The sequence below is a fragment of the Balaenoptera borealis genome (assembly GCF_965194805.1).
Source record: "Balaenoptera borealis genome assembly, chromosome: 5".
In the NCBI taxonomy this organism is placed as follows: domain Eukaryota; kingdom Metazoa; phylum Chordata; class Mammalia; order Artiodactyla; family Balaenopteridae; genus Balaenoptera; species Balaenoptera borealis.
Genome location: NC_138862.1, coordinates 121246225 through 121263908, shown reverse-complemented (window position 1 = coordinate 121263908; position 17684 = coordinate 121246225).

Genomic DNA, 17684 nt, shown 5'->3' with positions numbered 1-17684 from the left:
ATTATAAAATATTTGTTTTGTAAAATATTTATTTTGTTGTTTTTATTTTATTTTTTAAATAAATTTATTTATTTATTTATTTATTTATTTTTGGCTGCTTTGGGTCTTCGTTGCTGTGCGTGGGCTTTCTCTAGTTGTGGCAAGCGGGGGCTACACTGCGTTGCGGTGTGTGGGATTCTCATTGCCGTGGCTTCTCTCTTGTGGAACACAGACTCTAGGCACGTGGGCTTCAGTAGTTATGGCATGCAGGCTCAGTAGTTGTGGCTTGTGGGCTCTAGAGCACAGGCTCAGTAGTTGTGGCACATGGGCTTTAGTTGCTCAACGGTATGTGGGATCTTCCCGGACCAGGGCTCGAACCCGTGTCCTCTGCATTGGCAGGCATATTCTTAGCCACTGAGCCACCAGGGAAGTCGTATTTTGTTGTTTTTATCACCTAAGTTAAATTATACTGAATTGTTTTCTAACTCATCATTTCTCCATATTGGTTGTCAGGTTTACATTAAACTTTTGTTTTTCTAGTGGTTATTTTTATAGACTTTGTGATTCATATTTGATATAACAAATCAGATCTTAATGTCATTAATTTCCAGCTGTATAATCAAGGTCATTAAAATGTTTTAACTCCAATATCTTTTTTAATGTTGTTTTCTAGAATTTTCATTTCATTACATTTGAATCCTTTCTAATCTTAGTCTCTTCTTCTCTGTCTTTTTAATACACATGAGCTTATATTTAAATAATTATCTACCCTTTTCTTAGTTCAACATGTCAATTGTATTCTTTTTTGGGTTTTTTTTTTTTTTGCTTTAATTTTTGAAACACATTTTTAGGCAGTTCTTTTGGTGAAGGACTGAGAGAGATAAACTCTCTCAATCTTTGTTTAAGATGTTTTATTTCACCTCCATTCTTGACTGATGAATAAGTTGGATATTGAACCCTACACTTACTGCTATTTTCCCTTAGTACTGTGAAGAAATAATTTCTCTATCTTCAGGTGTCTGCTGTTGTTTATTAGAAGTCTAGTGAAAGTCTAGTTGCAATATATTTAGAATTAATTTGACTTTTGACTATTTGTTATTCTGTCCTGAAGTTATTCCATGATAAATCTGTTGGTTCTTATTTATTATCCCAAACAATACTCCACTTCCTTCAGCTGAATACTCATGGATTTAATCAGTTTGGGAGCCTTCTCTTCTGAGTCATAATTTTTGAGGACTGCCTCTCTCCTATTCACTTTTTTGTCTGTTCTTTTTTTTTTTTTTTTAAATTCCACTTCAACATATATTGGACCTTATCATTATTTTCTCTGTGTCTTTGTCTTCTCTGGAATGGGTCCATCTCTTTACATCTCTGTATCTCTGTATTATATTCCTTATGATTTGTTTCCTATACTTATTCCTAATATTTCCCAATTAACTCAGTTTCTCTTTAGTTGCATGTAATATGCTATCTTTCATGTCAAATAAAGTTTTAATTTGAATGGCCATAAATTTCATTTTTAGAAGTTCTTATAACTTGGATTTAGTTAAAATATGCTTCTTGCTTTTCCATGCTGTCCTATTCTTTCAGTATTATTTCTGTTATATTTTATATTACTTTAATCCTTCTTAATGCACAAGATTTTTTTTTTAAATTTGAAATTTCTCTGTTATCTATAGTTTTGAGGTTGTATAGTCTTCAGCTTATCATTCATAGTGATCTTATTCAGTGATTTGTAATGTTTTGTGGCTAAGTCATTATTGCCTAGGTTGTTATTTCTGTAGGATTCCTGTATGCCCTGGAATGTGAAAGTCTCAACACACAGCCATTTTGTTTTTGCTGCTTTCTGAAGTCCTAGGAATTTCTATGGTGCTAACCTAGTTAAATGTTCATTTCTGTGTGACTGACCCCATGCCACAAATGTAGTATAAATTTGTATCTCATATCTTTACATGGAACAGGTTTAAGCTTTAGTTTCTTTATTTAGATGGCCACAAATTCTCTACTGAGGTTAAAAGAACTAAAATCCTTCAACAGTATTCATATGCCAGTTGGTGTGTCTCCAGTCTGCTTTCTCCAAAACATTGAAGCTGTTTGTTTTACCACTATCCCCCTATTATAAAGACTCCCAAGGCAACAAAGTTGTCATTTTTATCTCTGAGTATTTAACACCTTCCCTTCCATATAGATACTCAAATTTTAAGTGAACAAGAGCATGTGATTATCAAATTTCAAATATTGGCTTAAGTTGATATTAATTGAGTAAAACTAGAAAAAAACAAGTACAATTCAATTATCTAGGCAGAAACTACTTTTTAGATTTGTTTTATGAGGAATTATTTTTCTTTGCCATATAGTCTAGACATTAATCTTAACATTACTGATTAAGCCCAAATTATGTTCTTCTTTTTAATGCAGAAGCAACATATAATTATAGTATACATACATCAAATGGATATATAAAATGTGTAAATATTCCAAAACCTATTTGGTAAAGATGCACATAAAACACATAAATCTGTATAGAGAAAAAGTGAGTTTCTTACTTCAAAAATACGTAATAAAATTTAAATTATATTTGTAATGATTTTCAAAGCATCAGCAAAAAAATCCATCATTTGTAAGGTTTTACAGAGAAAAAAAGTATCCATTATAATTTTGCAAAAGAAATCATTCAAGATGCTGTATTCTTATTAAAATGCCATGTGAATTTTATGACAGTTTTGAGCATAATGAGACATTGTTAAATTTGGGGAGAAGTTATTACACTTCTATTTTATAGATATCTTCTGAAGAAAAGGTTTTCTTTCATATCTTCAAGTCCCAGAAATATTTAATTGTATGTCATTGTGAGTAACATATTAATAATTAGGATAACAACTCTATTAGAATAACTTATTTTAGTATTTGTTTTGGTGCTTTATATTTGCTTAGAGAAGAATTGAAGAAAAGCAGCCTATATTTTGAATTTGCTGTAGGATAAGATTAAAAGGCTAATTATCCACAGGCTCCTAGCAAACATGTAAATTTTAGCATCTCCATGTCATTTACCTTATAATGTAATTAGTTATATTTGGATAATCTAGTTGAAAACTTTTAAAAGTATTAGGTCCACTTAGTGAATATGTATTTGTATAAAACATTTTTTATTGATGTATAGTTGGTATAAAACATTATTTTAAGTCTAGTTTTCAAATATTCCTTTTGTATGATTTTTCTCTGTGACAATATCAATTTATTTCCAATTATAGTAATTCAACATTTTGGTTTTAATTAGCATGTTCAAAATAGAAAAGACAATTTAATTTTATTAATATAATTAATGAACTTTAATTTAATTAATATAATAAAGGTAGTTTTCTACACTTTGTATTTTAAATCAATTAAAAACAAACAAAAAGCTTATAATATTGCAATTTCCTGAAAATTCCTTTGAATCATTAGACATGAATATGTTATTTTAGTGTTCACTACTTTAAAATATTCCAGAACATAATTTTGTTTTGCTATACATTGCTATAACATGTCATTAAATATAGCAATAATTTTTGGATAATCAAAACATCTCACAATATGTGTTCCTTTAAATTAAAATTTAAATTAAATTTAATTTTGAGAATTAAAACAAAGTAATCTTGCTTTTATGAAATCACTGCAGCATTATTCCAGTTACTCTAAATTTTATAATCAAAATGTTTATTTGAAAGCAAACACTTCTTTGGTGGAATTAACAGAGACAAACTAGATTTCTATTAGATTTTTAAGCCATTAATATAATATGTGGTTGTGATTGATTTGAGATTCAAAAGTATTTTATATCTTTTCATGTGTATATACATATATACACATGAAAAGAATAGGCTTTACTTTCTATATATTCATATAATCAGAGTTTCTGAAACCCTCACTGACCTGTGGGTACATATGACTTTAAACCAACTAAAATGTTGCTAACATCCAGAATATTAATGGAGAATATGCTCTACAGATAATTTGGATTTTTTCGACTGAGAGTCCAAAGCATTTAAATTGGATGGTATTCTCTGGAAAATAAGACAAAATCATGTTTTTAATAAGTTCGTAATAGTTGCTGTTATTCATGAGAGTGAAAGATTACTTTCTTACGTTGTGGTTCTTTCAGTCTCTTTTTTAAAATTTTTATTGGAGTATAGTTGCTTTACAATATTGTGTTAGTTTCTGCTGTACAGCAGAGTGAATCAGCAATACATATACATATATCCCCTCTTTTTTGGATTTCCTTCCCATTTGGGTCACCACAGAGCACTGAGTAGAGTTTCCTGTGCTATACAGTAGGTTCTCATTAGTTATCTATTTTACACATAGTATCAATAGTGTATATATGTCAATGCCAGTCCCCCAATTCATTCTCCCCCCTTTCTCCCTTGGTATCTATACATTTGTTCTCTACGTCTGTGTCTCTATTTCTTTTTTATAAACAAGATCGTCTATACTAATTTTTTCAGATTCCACATATATGCATTAATATACGATATTTGTTTTTCACTTTCTGACTTACTTCACTCTGTATGATAGTCTCTAGGTCCATCCATGTCTCTCCACATGACCCAATTTTGTTCCTTTTTTATGGCTGAGGAATATTCCATTGCATATAGGTACCACATCTTCTTTATCCATTCCTCTGTTGATGGACATTTAGGTTGCTTCCATGTCCTGGCTATTGTAAATAGTGCTGCAATGAACACTGGGGTACCCCCATGTTTCAGTCTCTTTTGTTAGCTATGCTTGGGGTACCCGTGGGAGCCAGGCATAAGGTGGAGGCTAGAATTCGTGGAAGAGCTCAGCTCACTGAAGGAGTATTTCAGAATGCCAATAGGTTGTAACAAATTCAAGAGTTTCAATGGAATGTTAATAAGTTATTTAGTGTTTCAAGAACCTTGAGAGAGACTATTACTACTACTATTATACTGAGTTATATATAGTTTTTAAATGAAGTAAACAGTATTTCCTTTATCTTCACAGTTTGATTTTAGGACTTCTATGAATAATGAAAAGAGAAGAAGCAGATGAGTAAGTGTAGGGACTGATTAACAGAATGGAGTTTCATGGATAAACTAAAAGCAGGAAAGGTGTATGGGAAAAAAGGTTGTTGTGTGGAAGGAGATGTTGGAAAGTTAAATTATCACAAAACTATAGATTTAATAATCAACTAACCATCAAGACAAATAATTGTAGAGCATTTTTACTTTTAAATAATTTCTATCATTGCACTTAGAGAAATATTGCACTACATTGATGCTATTTCCTAACTCCTGTTCTTGTTCATTTGTTGTTTTAATTCTTCAGATGGGCTTATGTTGAGTTTAGATCATTATTCTCTCCATAGTTTAATGTATCCACAGTTATAAACCATTTGTCTCACAGGAGTGTCAGTAAATATTCTGATATGAACCACTAAAATCACTGTATTAAATGTTTTCTCAAGAGTATATAACAATTTGTTACTATTATGTTACTGTATATATAAAGAAACACTTAATTTCAGTTCCTGTATCAGTGCTAGCCTACACTTTTCTAGACTGAATACATCATATGAGCAATAACTGAAACAAATTTCAATATACACATGTTGCAGTTTCAAGGTGAAAATAATACCAGGTTTTAACAAGATGGATCTTTCTCCAAAGACTTTATGTTTCAAGTGTTGTTCAATTTTTTCATTTGTCATAAAACAAAATACACCACTGTGACATGTTTTATGTCTTCTAATATCTTGAGGCGAACTGGCTGACAAACGTATTATTCTCTCATAAAGAAGAGGATGTTTGCAGCTGCATTACCCTGCTGGACCAAACCGCTGCTTTTGTTCATGCTGTCTTAACTGCTGTAGAAATCGTTTGTGGGGTTCAGACCATAATGCCTACTTCATAATGCTGTTTTGTTCTTTCTGCAAAGATTCACTGTCACACATTAAATATGCCCATAAATCTCTCAGTGATTGTATATTATTTTTCTGTTCCCTGTGAAGTTTACACATTGTATTCAACTTTGAGCTTATTCAGTTTTCTACAGTGGTATGGCAGGCTTATGTGACGCTGTAAAGCTGAGAAAAGTAAGGCAATTATTGTTAAGCCTTTGTAAGCTATTTGAGAAAAGACATTTGTCACAAACATGGTATGAGGACCAATTCTACCGGGTATAGGTTTACTCAGATTTTTATTTAAACTCTTTCTGAAGGAGTGAGTGTTATGAAGAACTTTTCAAAAATTGAAAACTTCACATAAAAACTGGGAGCTTTTCATTACTTTTTAAATAACAGCTAAGGGGTATCAGATATAGGAGTGATAAAAATAACATGAGTGAATAAAAATTGATTTTTGATTTAATGTAAGTGAACTGAAAAGATATTCTAAAGGAGTTATATGAATGAAAATTATAATCATGTATCTACAAGTTCCCTACCAAATGGAAATCTTCATGAACTATCCTATTTGAATAATATTAATATTTTATATCAATTATCTCCAAAGAAGTAGTTGTAGATATTGAAGTTGTAGCTATAGAAGAGTATGCCACTCCAAAATATTTTGATTGTAGGAATTCAGGACATGCCACCCCAAAATGTGTCGCTTTGATATATTTTGATTATATATTGATTATTTTGAACAGTAGCACTTGCAAACTGCAAATGCAAGGAGAGGTTTTCTAGGAACACCTCTTACCTGCCTAAAGACAGATCCTCCCAAAGGAACTCAGCCGTCATAAATCCCCTCCTTGGGAGTTTCGTTAACCAGGGAAGATTGACTTTTATACAGAACAAGAGAATAGAAGTCGATACCACACCCAGGCAAACTGTCACAAACTACCACACCTCTCAACTATTCTTTTAAGGTCCTATTCATCTTTCCTAAAAATCATTTTCTCTTCCCTAAGAAGCCTACATACTCTCGCCCCTTTCCCTTTTTTTAAGATGGTGTTCAATCTTAAATGCTAAAGCTACCTCTCTGAGAATTATTAACTTTCCCTGGGGTGTTTCCCATGTATGCATGAGGTATACATGTTAATAAACTTCTGCTTTTTTTGTTTGTTTGTTGTTGTTGTTAATCTGTCTTTTATTACAAGCATTCTCAGCCAAGAACTCAAAAGGGTAGAGGGAAATTTATTTTTCTTCTGTTATGCTGTATGGCCACTGTAATAGTCAGGTAAAATCTGTACAGCCCAGATATCTATGTGTTTATAATATGTGAAATGCACAACTGTAATTGATATACATGAAGAATACTAATTTTATGAAAAAAATTAAATTCATAGACTTTGATAAATGCTATAGTATAGTGGTAAACAAATTAGGCATTCACATTAGAATACTTGTGTCTAAACTCAGCCATCTACTCTGACACTGGTATGAGGATCAAATGAGATCAGAATAAAGCCCTTTGCCCACTGCCTTAATGACCTACAAATGCTACAACGAATCTTGTTATAAATCTTCAGTTTATTCCTTCTAAGGGACTCATGATATCATTTCATTACAGATACGGGAATACTCTTGTCCAGACTTTATTATTTTTCCAGATTTTGAAGATCTTTTTGTTTTCCTCAGGAGGACAATTCTTTTTTCTTTTTTTTCTTTTTTAACATCTTTATTGGAGTATAATTGCTTTACAATGGTGCGTTAGTTTCTGCTCTATAACAAAGTGAATCAGCTATATGAATACATATATCCCCATATCCTCTCCCTCTTGCGTCTCCCTCCCACCCTCCCTACCCCACCCCTCTAGGTGGTCACAAAGCACCGAGCTGATCTCCCTGTACTATGCGGCTGCTTCCCACTAGCTACCTATTTTACATTTGGTAGTGTATATATGTCAATGCCACTCTCTCACTTCATCCCAGCTTACCACTTCCCCTCCCCGTGTATCATTAAATTTTACCAGAGGCTTGCTTTTACTCCAGTGTTACTAGAACAATCTCTGCCTGGTTCTTCTCAGGTTTGTCTGTTAAATCTTATACTGCTTGAATTCTAAAAGTAAGGATAACTTAGAGGAATCACTTCTTTTACTTCCTAAAAATACAAATAAAACCTATAATTCGGGTCTTGGACTGTCATGCCTTGGCTACTTTGGTAATCTCCAGTGACTAAAATAGGACTTGAAATTTTTATTTCCTGATTTACAAGTTGGCATTGGCAGAATGTTTGGTGCAAATTAGTACATCAATCAGAAGCTCAATTTCCCTGCCATCTCTTGAGTATGATATTTCCCTAAGGTCAGTCATCAGAGATCTTTCCTAATTTTTCTTTGGAATTGTACCTGAGTACACGTTCAGTAAATAGATGGTAAATGACTCAATGATTGAATGAATGCTTGTTGAAACTCTCTGCTTACCTATGGTTAAAGTTCTCTACAGCAAGTCAGTTCTCCTCAAAAAATGAACATTTCCTTTTCTGCTAGCTATGGTTGTATTTGTCTCTTTAAATACATGACAGGCATTATTTTTCTTTTCTTCCAGGTCGCAATAAAAACAGATTCTTCTTTTAGGTAGGGATTTGGAAGCCATGATTAGCTCTTTGAACAGCATTTTACCATCCTCTGACTGAAATGGCTACTTTTCATATTCTTTTATTATTTATCGGTTAATTCTAATAGTTACCCAGGTACCGTGGAGGCTGTCAACAATGAGACCTATGGCTTATGCTCAGCATCTCCCACCTCCAGGCCCGGCTCTCTGTGAACACCCCCCCCCCCACAGATAAATGCTTCCTTCTACTGGCCCAATATGAAGAATTATGATTCCACACAAATAAATTTTCACATCGGCAAATTATTCACTTATTAAACAATTATTTAGTCAATTAGCAAAGCCCACTGCTTAAGGCTTAATGAAATTATCTTTGATTTAAATAATATTGATAATGAAAAATAGCCTTTATTTCCCTTTTAAATTTATTACAAGTAATTTATAAATAGATATTACAACCAATAAATGAGGGCTATATTTTATATAACTGGGTACTCTAAACTAGTTATACAAACTACAGTAGAGGATTGTACATAGTGAACAACTTGTAATTCGTCAAACAGATTATTTTCTCATTAACGGTGTTTTTTAGCCCATGATGCAGCTCTCCCCTGTCATATTGCCTCCTTCTCACCTCTTCAGAAATCAGAAGAAAACAATCACCACTTCAAAAAAGCTTTTTCTAATATTTCTAATTAGGGTTAAGTGTTTATCCATTACTGCACTTGCTATCTCTTTCCCTGACAAGAGTGTGAGATTTTCAAGAACCAGGATTATGTTCTATCAGTTCTTTCCAGTACCTACACAATGCCTAGAAATTGTTACTACATAATGGATGCTTATAGAGTAAAATGTGAGGATGACGCTTGTCTCACTTTAAACTGTGAGCTGAACTATTAAGACAAGAGCAAAACTGCTTCCCTTTTCTGATTTGAACACTATCCAGAGTTCATCCAACTTTCCTGGATGTGCTCTGGGTCTTATGGGATTATGTGCCAAGTTAAGACCTTCATCTCTGAGCTTAGATCTAGGAGGATGCATTTGTCTATCACTCAACACCAGTGACTTCAAGTCAACATTTGATTCCTCACCTCTTAAGTTACTTTGCTAATAGAAAACTGGATTTTTCTACCATATCCATCATATAGCTCTGCCTTCAAAAGTGCCATGTCTTTCATCTTGCAAACAAAATCTGTATGGAATTATCCTTTTTAACATTAATTCATCATAAAATATGTGATTATAAAATTTGAACTATCTGTTTTACCTGTTCTTTCATTTCCATGCCTGTTGTGATTTTTCCTGATCAAGTCTTTACATTTAAATGATGTTGCTGTCTCTCATTCTTTTTTCTTTTTTATTTTTTAAATTTCATTATGGTTTATCGTGGTGGAAACACTTCTCTCCTCAAGTTCCTCATTCATATCCTTAAGTGACACCACATTATTTTCCAAAAATTGTCAAAGTTTCTTAGATTGACTAGCAAGGCTTTCATTGATTAAGCCACACTTATCTATTCAAATATCTCCTGACTTTTTCCCTATGGTTTGTTCCTGCCAGAACAGAGTCCTTACCATCTGCGACTACACTGTGTCCATGTCTGTGTAGACATTTTGGTGAGATATCTCTGCTATTGACTCATTCCCCTAATTTTCTCTTCCCATGTCTACCTTTTCCCATAGTTTATTTGTTTACTTTCCTTGTAGAACATTTTCCAGTTACTATAGTTGTGTTAGTTCTGGACCTGGACTAGTCAGTGTTTGAAAGAATTTATTCAGTGCTTACTAATATTTGGCATATAGTGAAGAATTGGGGTATAAATATAAATATAAGCTACCTTTTTCTCTACTATTGAATTTCACCATGACATGTGCCTAAAGATATATATATATATAACAGTGGCATGACAGCAAGAAGGAGTGGGGTAGCTACTGTCTGTACCATTTTACCGCCTATGTAGCCTGGTGTAGTTTCAGGTTTCTGGAAGGAAGGATATACTACTTACACTTCTTCTGCTTCCCATATAGCACCTGGCACACTGTTGTAACATAACAACATAACATCTCAATAAAAGTATGTTGATTTGGGTTTTGTTTAATGCTTATTTTCATTATCAGCCTTAAAAATCACATTATAAAATGATGACCAGGATGTGAATATATTTCCAACCCTTTTTAAATGAATTTCTACAGGGAAATTCAAGAGCACTAATTCTAAATTTAACTGCTTAAATTTGCCTTTGAAATGGGATTTCGTGATTACCCTTGAACATGAGGATGTCTTTGAAATCAAACAATATAACACCTCTGCAGGCTAAAAGGAGCTGAAACACTGCTTGGCTCATTTTCTCATTCCTTGTCATTCTCTCTGTGTCCCAACCCACTTTTAGCTCAGCCAGCTTGCTTACAGGAAATGATGCTCCTCAAACTTTACCTGGGGCAGAAATGTTGACAATGTTTTAATAGTTCAAAGAACTTCCTCTTTGAGGTGCAAGAATTTAAGAGCAAGAAGTATCAGATATTAACAAAAAAATAAATGTAAAAATATATTTGGTTACTTAAGGGATGTCAAAAAATAATTTAGTTGGAAACTGTAAGTCATATTTAGATAGACTGCATGTACCAGCAGGATTGCTCATACTCCTGCCTCTTTCTGTTTCCTCTTTAAGGATTTTTGTGTTATAGCTGACCATAAGAATCTATTAAATTAAGCCACATGAAAAACAATACATAAACTAATATTAAGTTATGTTACACTGACATTCTGATATTTACTTATTTTTCACTAAAATGTAGCTCCTTGAGGCAGGTATTTTGCCTAGTTCAGTGTTGTATATCCAAAGTCTAAAACAATCATGGTATAAAATAGATACTCAGTAAATGTTTCTGGAATGAATTAATGGATATTTTGTATGGTTTTGTAAAGAAAAAGGTGGAGTTATAAAGGAGTAAAAGTGGACTCATTTTGCTCGGTAATTAAATCTAGTGAAAACCAGAGTTGTTTTAAATTCAGCTAGCTTATGCTCTGTTTTTCAAATGTTTTGCATTAGCAAAACCTTTAATGAGTTTGGCCTCAAGGAGTTTTTCTCCAATCCATATGTTTCTGATTCCCACTGAGTTAGCTCTTACCAAAACTATTTAAATTATTTATTTGAGTTCAAAGAAGCCTTTTGAAAGGTTTCTCTAAGGAAATCTTAATGTCTGACTTTTTAAAATAGAAAGTCTCATTTTTCTCAACACTTTTTCAGCATCTTCAAAATCTATAATCATTCTGAGATTCTTTAATTTTATGCTGGTCCCCCGTTTCTATTTCTAATGTCACTGGAGCAAATATGTCCTTAAATTAGTTAAAGGAACAAATTCTCTGTAACACCTATCTTCATTTCTAAATTTATAATGGTTTAGTGTCTCACAATTTAGCCACAACATTTATCTTAATAAATATATACCTATTAATCTTATAAATGATATTCTTCTTGAGTTACTATATGGAGAAGTTCTAAGTTTGCCTTAGAAATGGATTTTGAGTTTATGTATGTGAGAGTTGAGGAGAAACAAAAGAAGAAAGAAAGAAATCCAGATGATAACAGATACAGCTATTTTCTCTTCCGATCATGTTTAAACTCACCATGTCACCAATAAATGCATTTTTTGTTTTTGCAAGAATGTTTAAATTTAGAGTTTTTTTCTTATTTTCAGCAAAATGAAGATATTTAAACCAATAAAATAAAGGATAAAACATTAATCATGTCAATATACACACCCTCCGTTAGTTCAACTACAGTAATTTTATTTATGTATTTAATTGTTTAAAGATTAGTCATATACCTGTTGTGTGGCAGTGGTGGGGGAGCATATGCTTTAATTTTTAGTGAATTCAAAAACTTCCCTCGTGTACTGGAGTGCTTTATGATTTAGGTGTATTTATTCAATACCTCTGATTAACTTAATGCTAAAAAAAGAAAATTAACCTCTGTCTTTTGCCCATTCTCATGGCTCAAGTACTTTATAGAATATTCTTCTCTATGGTATTTGATATTTTCAAGTAAAAGAAAATTTTATTTCTTTAGTTGGGTAAAATAGATTATATAAACTCTTTAATTCTCATATTTCCATATTCTAAAGCAACACTGTATGTAAAATATAGGCTATTAAATATATTAATAGATAACTTGATAAACTAAAACAAATAAAATGGCAAAAGAGAGTATGTATAGCAGTCATATAAGAAGGAACTCCTATTTTGAAATCTTTTCTTTTGAAATAAAAGAATCTCTGAAATGTAAAAGCCGTTATTATATTGCCCAACTTCTAATGATTCTGCTTACTGTTCGTTATTTAAAGCATAAATCCCTATGCTTTAAAAATTTATATAAGACTTTACTCTGTTTAATGATATGTCTCCCAGAACATGGAAACATCTTCTAAAGCGTAGTGTAAAAAATCATAAGCTAATGCTTAGGTTCAGTGTGAAAGCTCATTTTATAAATAAAAACATTTGAATGTAATTGATTTTCCTGAAATTTGAGAGCATAAAATAAATGCGCTGTGTATAAGTAAAGTGGTGAGGGAGTTGAAGTTCAAGAATAGATGCCAATCTATTGACATTTCAGGCCTGAAAATATTGTGTCTGTAACATGGTGCATCATCAAAACAACAAAAGCAAGGGAAAAGTCTGTTTTATTAATGTGTGATATCAAGATGCAAAGTTTTAAAAAATTCTATACTTTCCGTCCTTACCTAAAAATGAGTTTACAAAAATAGGTTACATGGTATTTTTTTGGTGTTAGGAAAAAGTGAAGAACAATTCTATGCAACTTATTTTGGCACATTCCCCTGATTTTAGCTATAATGTAAGTTACAAATTATACTTCAAAGTGCAGAGAAGTTAGAAAAAAATGCTTTGGAAATATTGTTGCTTGGATTTTATGTGCCTTGAAGCCTGGAATGATAGGGGTCTTCTTTTTCATAAGAGTCATATCGATGATAGTGATGACTTAAACATGTTCTAATTACTCCCTTTGATGCAGAAGCAGTTGGACAAAAATCATAATCATTTGGTATCTAAAAATGGTCATGTCCAAGGACTTTGAATTCCTGATTTTTGGTTTTGTTAATTATAATTTGATATTTTTAATTTTTACTTAATTTTTTTATTTTTTAAATATTTATTTATTTTGACTGCTAGGAGTCTTAGTTGCAGCGTGCAGGATCTTTAGTTTCGGCATGCGGGATCTAGTTCCCTGAACAGGGATCGAACCCGGGCCCCCTGCATTGAGAGCACAGAGTCTTAACCACTGGACCACCAGGGAAGTCCCGATAATTTGACATTTTTAAAATGCTGCTTATAAGCATGCTAACTAAATATGTTTAGGATTAGAAAGCAGGATTCAGTAATTTTTAGATGACATTCCTATGTACTGCCCATGCCATGTTAAAACCCTGAGTATTGGGAATATTATAAAACCATACTTTATAACATTTTCTAATTGAAAGAGATCTTAGAGGTAACCTAGTCTAATCTCCTAATTTTCTGTGTGGAAATAGGCTCAGATTAGATAACCATCTTAACATAATATGATTTTTTTAACTTGAAGCACTTAAATTCTTCTCCTATCAATTATTCAAGGGTTGTTTTCATTGGCTTAAACTTTATGAAACTACTGATTAACTTAGCTTTTAATTGAACAGTATCTTTTTGGAAAAAAAAAAAAGAATATATTTTTATAATGAAAATATTTTTAAAGTGGTCAAAATTTGTGCAAATCAATGCCATTTTCACTGGCACGAAAATAACGTTCAGGAAAATGAATTGACATGTTTTTAAAAGAATGAAATAATTATACGAAAAAGTATATGCTCAGTTAAATAAAGGGGACTATTTTTAGGTGTCTGCTGATTGGATCAAGAAGGAAATAACCAGACAGACTGTTCTCAGGCAAAGCTATTTTCAGGTAGAAAATCCTAGCGGGTTTGATGCAACAAATATGATACCCATGTGTTTTTGTTCTAACAGATAAATTAAACTGTCAAAGTTTAGCAAAGCCATGTTTTTTGTTTTTTGTTTCCAAAGAGATCTTTGTAATTTTTGCTCTGAAATAGTAATTTTATTAATAATAAAACATTTAATAATTAGTGAATACTAACCATGTGCCAGATAGTACTCTAAGCTCTTTATATATAGCACCACATCTAATAATTAAAACAATCCTATGAGGGAGGTAATTCTATTTTTTGTGTTTTATTCAACATGTAGTTGACAACAATTTTAAGCTCTGTCTTTATTATAGCACTAAATAGAAACCAAATGCAGGAGTGATGTTGCTAAGTTTCAAAAAAGTAAACAAAACCATGAAACTCCTACTTCAACAGTTAAATCCTGTGGTCCTTCAGATTTTAAGAGAGACTGATATGCACTATAGGTAGATTTTATTTTTTTCCTCTGAGGCTATGGTCTTCTTAGTTGAGTTCTGACAATAATTGTAACTTCTCACAGAGGATGGTGTCTTGGTCCATTCTGGCTGTTGTAACAAACTACCACAGACCTGGTAGCTTATGAACAACAGAAATTTATTTTTCACAGTTCAGGAGACTGGAAGTCCAAGATCAAGGTGCCAGCATGGTTGCCTTCTGGTGCAGTCCCTCTTCCTGGTTCATAGCCAGTACCTTCTCACTATGTCCTCACAGGGTAGAGGGGCTACGGGTCTCTCTGGAGCATTTTCTATAAGGCAATAATCCCAATTATGAGGACTCCCACCCTCATGATTTACACACACACACCCAAAGGCCATACCATCACATTTGGGGGTTAAGATTTCAACATATGAATTTTGGGAAGACACAAATATTTAGACCATAGCAAATGAGGAGCCTTATTTTTCTATCTTAATACCCTTAATTTTAAAAAATTTTAAACTACATTCATGTTTATTATTAATAATTGAAAAAAGTGAAATTGTTAAAAAGAGAAATTAAAAATTACCATGTTAAAGAAGTACATTTCTCTTTATCTAAAATTTTAATTTGTTTATACACACTTATTTAGTACAGTGCCTAGAATATTGTGGTGGTTCTAGGATTGTAAGAAAGATACATAGATAGGTAGATAGATCGATAGATGACAGATTTTTCAGATATTAGTGGTCCCTTTATTCTCAAGCTCCTAAATAAATTTTTGTAGTATGAAGATCAACTTCACATCAACCAGAAAATAGAAGTCAGCACAATTTACTCAAAAGAACTTTTCACTCTCTCTGCTCTCTGTCTCTGTTTCTGTCTCTCTTAGACACACACACTCACACAAACAAACACACGTCAGCAGACATATTCACCAATACAGTAGTATGCAATGCAGACTTTACTTTTTGAGGAGTCATGAAAATAAAGAGTTTACATAACTAAACCTACTCAAACAAGTCAAAAATGTCCATTTGGCATTTCTTTCTCATCACCAGCAAGGATTCCTTACCTTCTCCTTCTCCCAAGCTTAGCACTGGCTCTTCTCCCTTACTGCTGACATTTGTTCTAGGAACTGACTTTTTCTTGCCTTCTATGTGCATAGCTCTCTAGTTCTGTCCCTGTTCCTAATGTGCATCATAAAAACATTGTGCATCTCAACCAAGAAACTACAGTAAACAGACCCCTCCTTTTTAGAAGGCAATATAAAAATCTTTTTTTTTTCTTAAATTAAACATGTTGGTGAGGTATCTGTCACACACAGTAGACAGTACATTAACATATTTCTTGTAAGTTACTTATATGGTCCTTTTTGACATTTTGTCATTTGTTTGTAATTTATTAGCACTAGTTAAGCATAAGGATGAACCAAAGATGGGTCCTGGTATTTCATGACCTTCTGTTGATATTCTCTCAGGCCTGGGTTATGCAGTCTTGGGTGTGTCACTTGCTCCTCAAATTCTTAGCCTTTAGATGTGGAAAATATATGGATGGCTTAGATAATGTTTTCTAGTTCTTCATTCTTAGTTCTCTCTCTCTCTCTCTCTCTCTCGACCTCTCCCTCTACAAATGCACATGTGCAACCTTGAAGTTACCTAAACAAAGACTTCAACATTTTCAATTTCTTACAAGATCTAATAAAAATATATAAATAGTAATTAATATAACAATGCATACATATGCTGGCAGCATGAACAGAACACTGTTGAGGCTAACTTTGGGTTCTGGATCTGATTATTGAACTCTTCTGATGGTGGCAGTAATATTTGTTGGAAAAAAGTTTTAGAGTGTGGTTTGGAGGCAAAAAATGAGAAGATGCATGTGAACATGTTTGGGTGGAAAAAAGTACTTTACATTTTTATGCAATAATTAAACCTCTAGACATTTTTATCTCAATAGATCTTGCCTGAGAAGAGCAATATACTAAAAGTTGAACAATTTCATGCAATCATGAAATAATTGGACTGTTCTCTACTCATGGTGTAAGAGAAAGATTAACAAAACTATATAAAAAGTGTCTGAAACACTGTGTGCCTTAAAATTTCCTAATTGTGATAAAATAAGCCACTTTCTTTTCTCCCATCAGGTTATATTCAAGGAAAACTCTGAAAAAGAAAATATTCTGGCTATACAATAAAGTCTGTGATTTTGTCACCTTGCTTTGAATACCATTTAATAACTAGAATAACTAAAAACAAAAAAATCACCAAAGAATCAAATGCAGAGCCTAGGAAGCACTATTTTATTTTGCTTTAACTGCATGGCAATTATTCTTTACAATAGAAGACTCTATACTGCAAATATAATGATGCAATAAATTTTACTGGAAGCTGATAATATTTAAAAACTTGTAAAGGACAAAAGTATTTCAACAATGAACATTAAATTACACCTTTATCAATTGTGTATGGTGCAAGTTACTTCTGATCTTGTCCTTTGGCTAAGTGTCAACTGAAAATCTAGAGGTCATTTTATTTGTACATGTTAAATTGTTCAACCACTGGCTATTTTCTGAATAAATTAAGCATCTTTTTCATAAGATAAACATCAACTCAGAACAGTTATTGAAGGCATTAGGAGACAATGCTAATGTATTTCATGCTTCAAAGGCTACAGTTGCCAGAAATTCATAGCAATCAATCAACATCTTTTCCGCTGTATTTCATATCTTAAACAACCCACCAGGGGTAATTATTATGAGTATATTTTCCTTTTTTAGGTACAGTTGCTGGATATATTGATTAACCTATT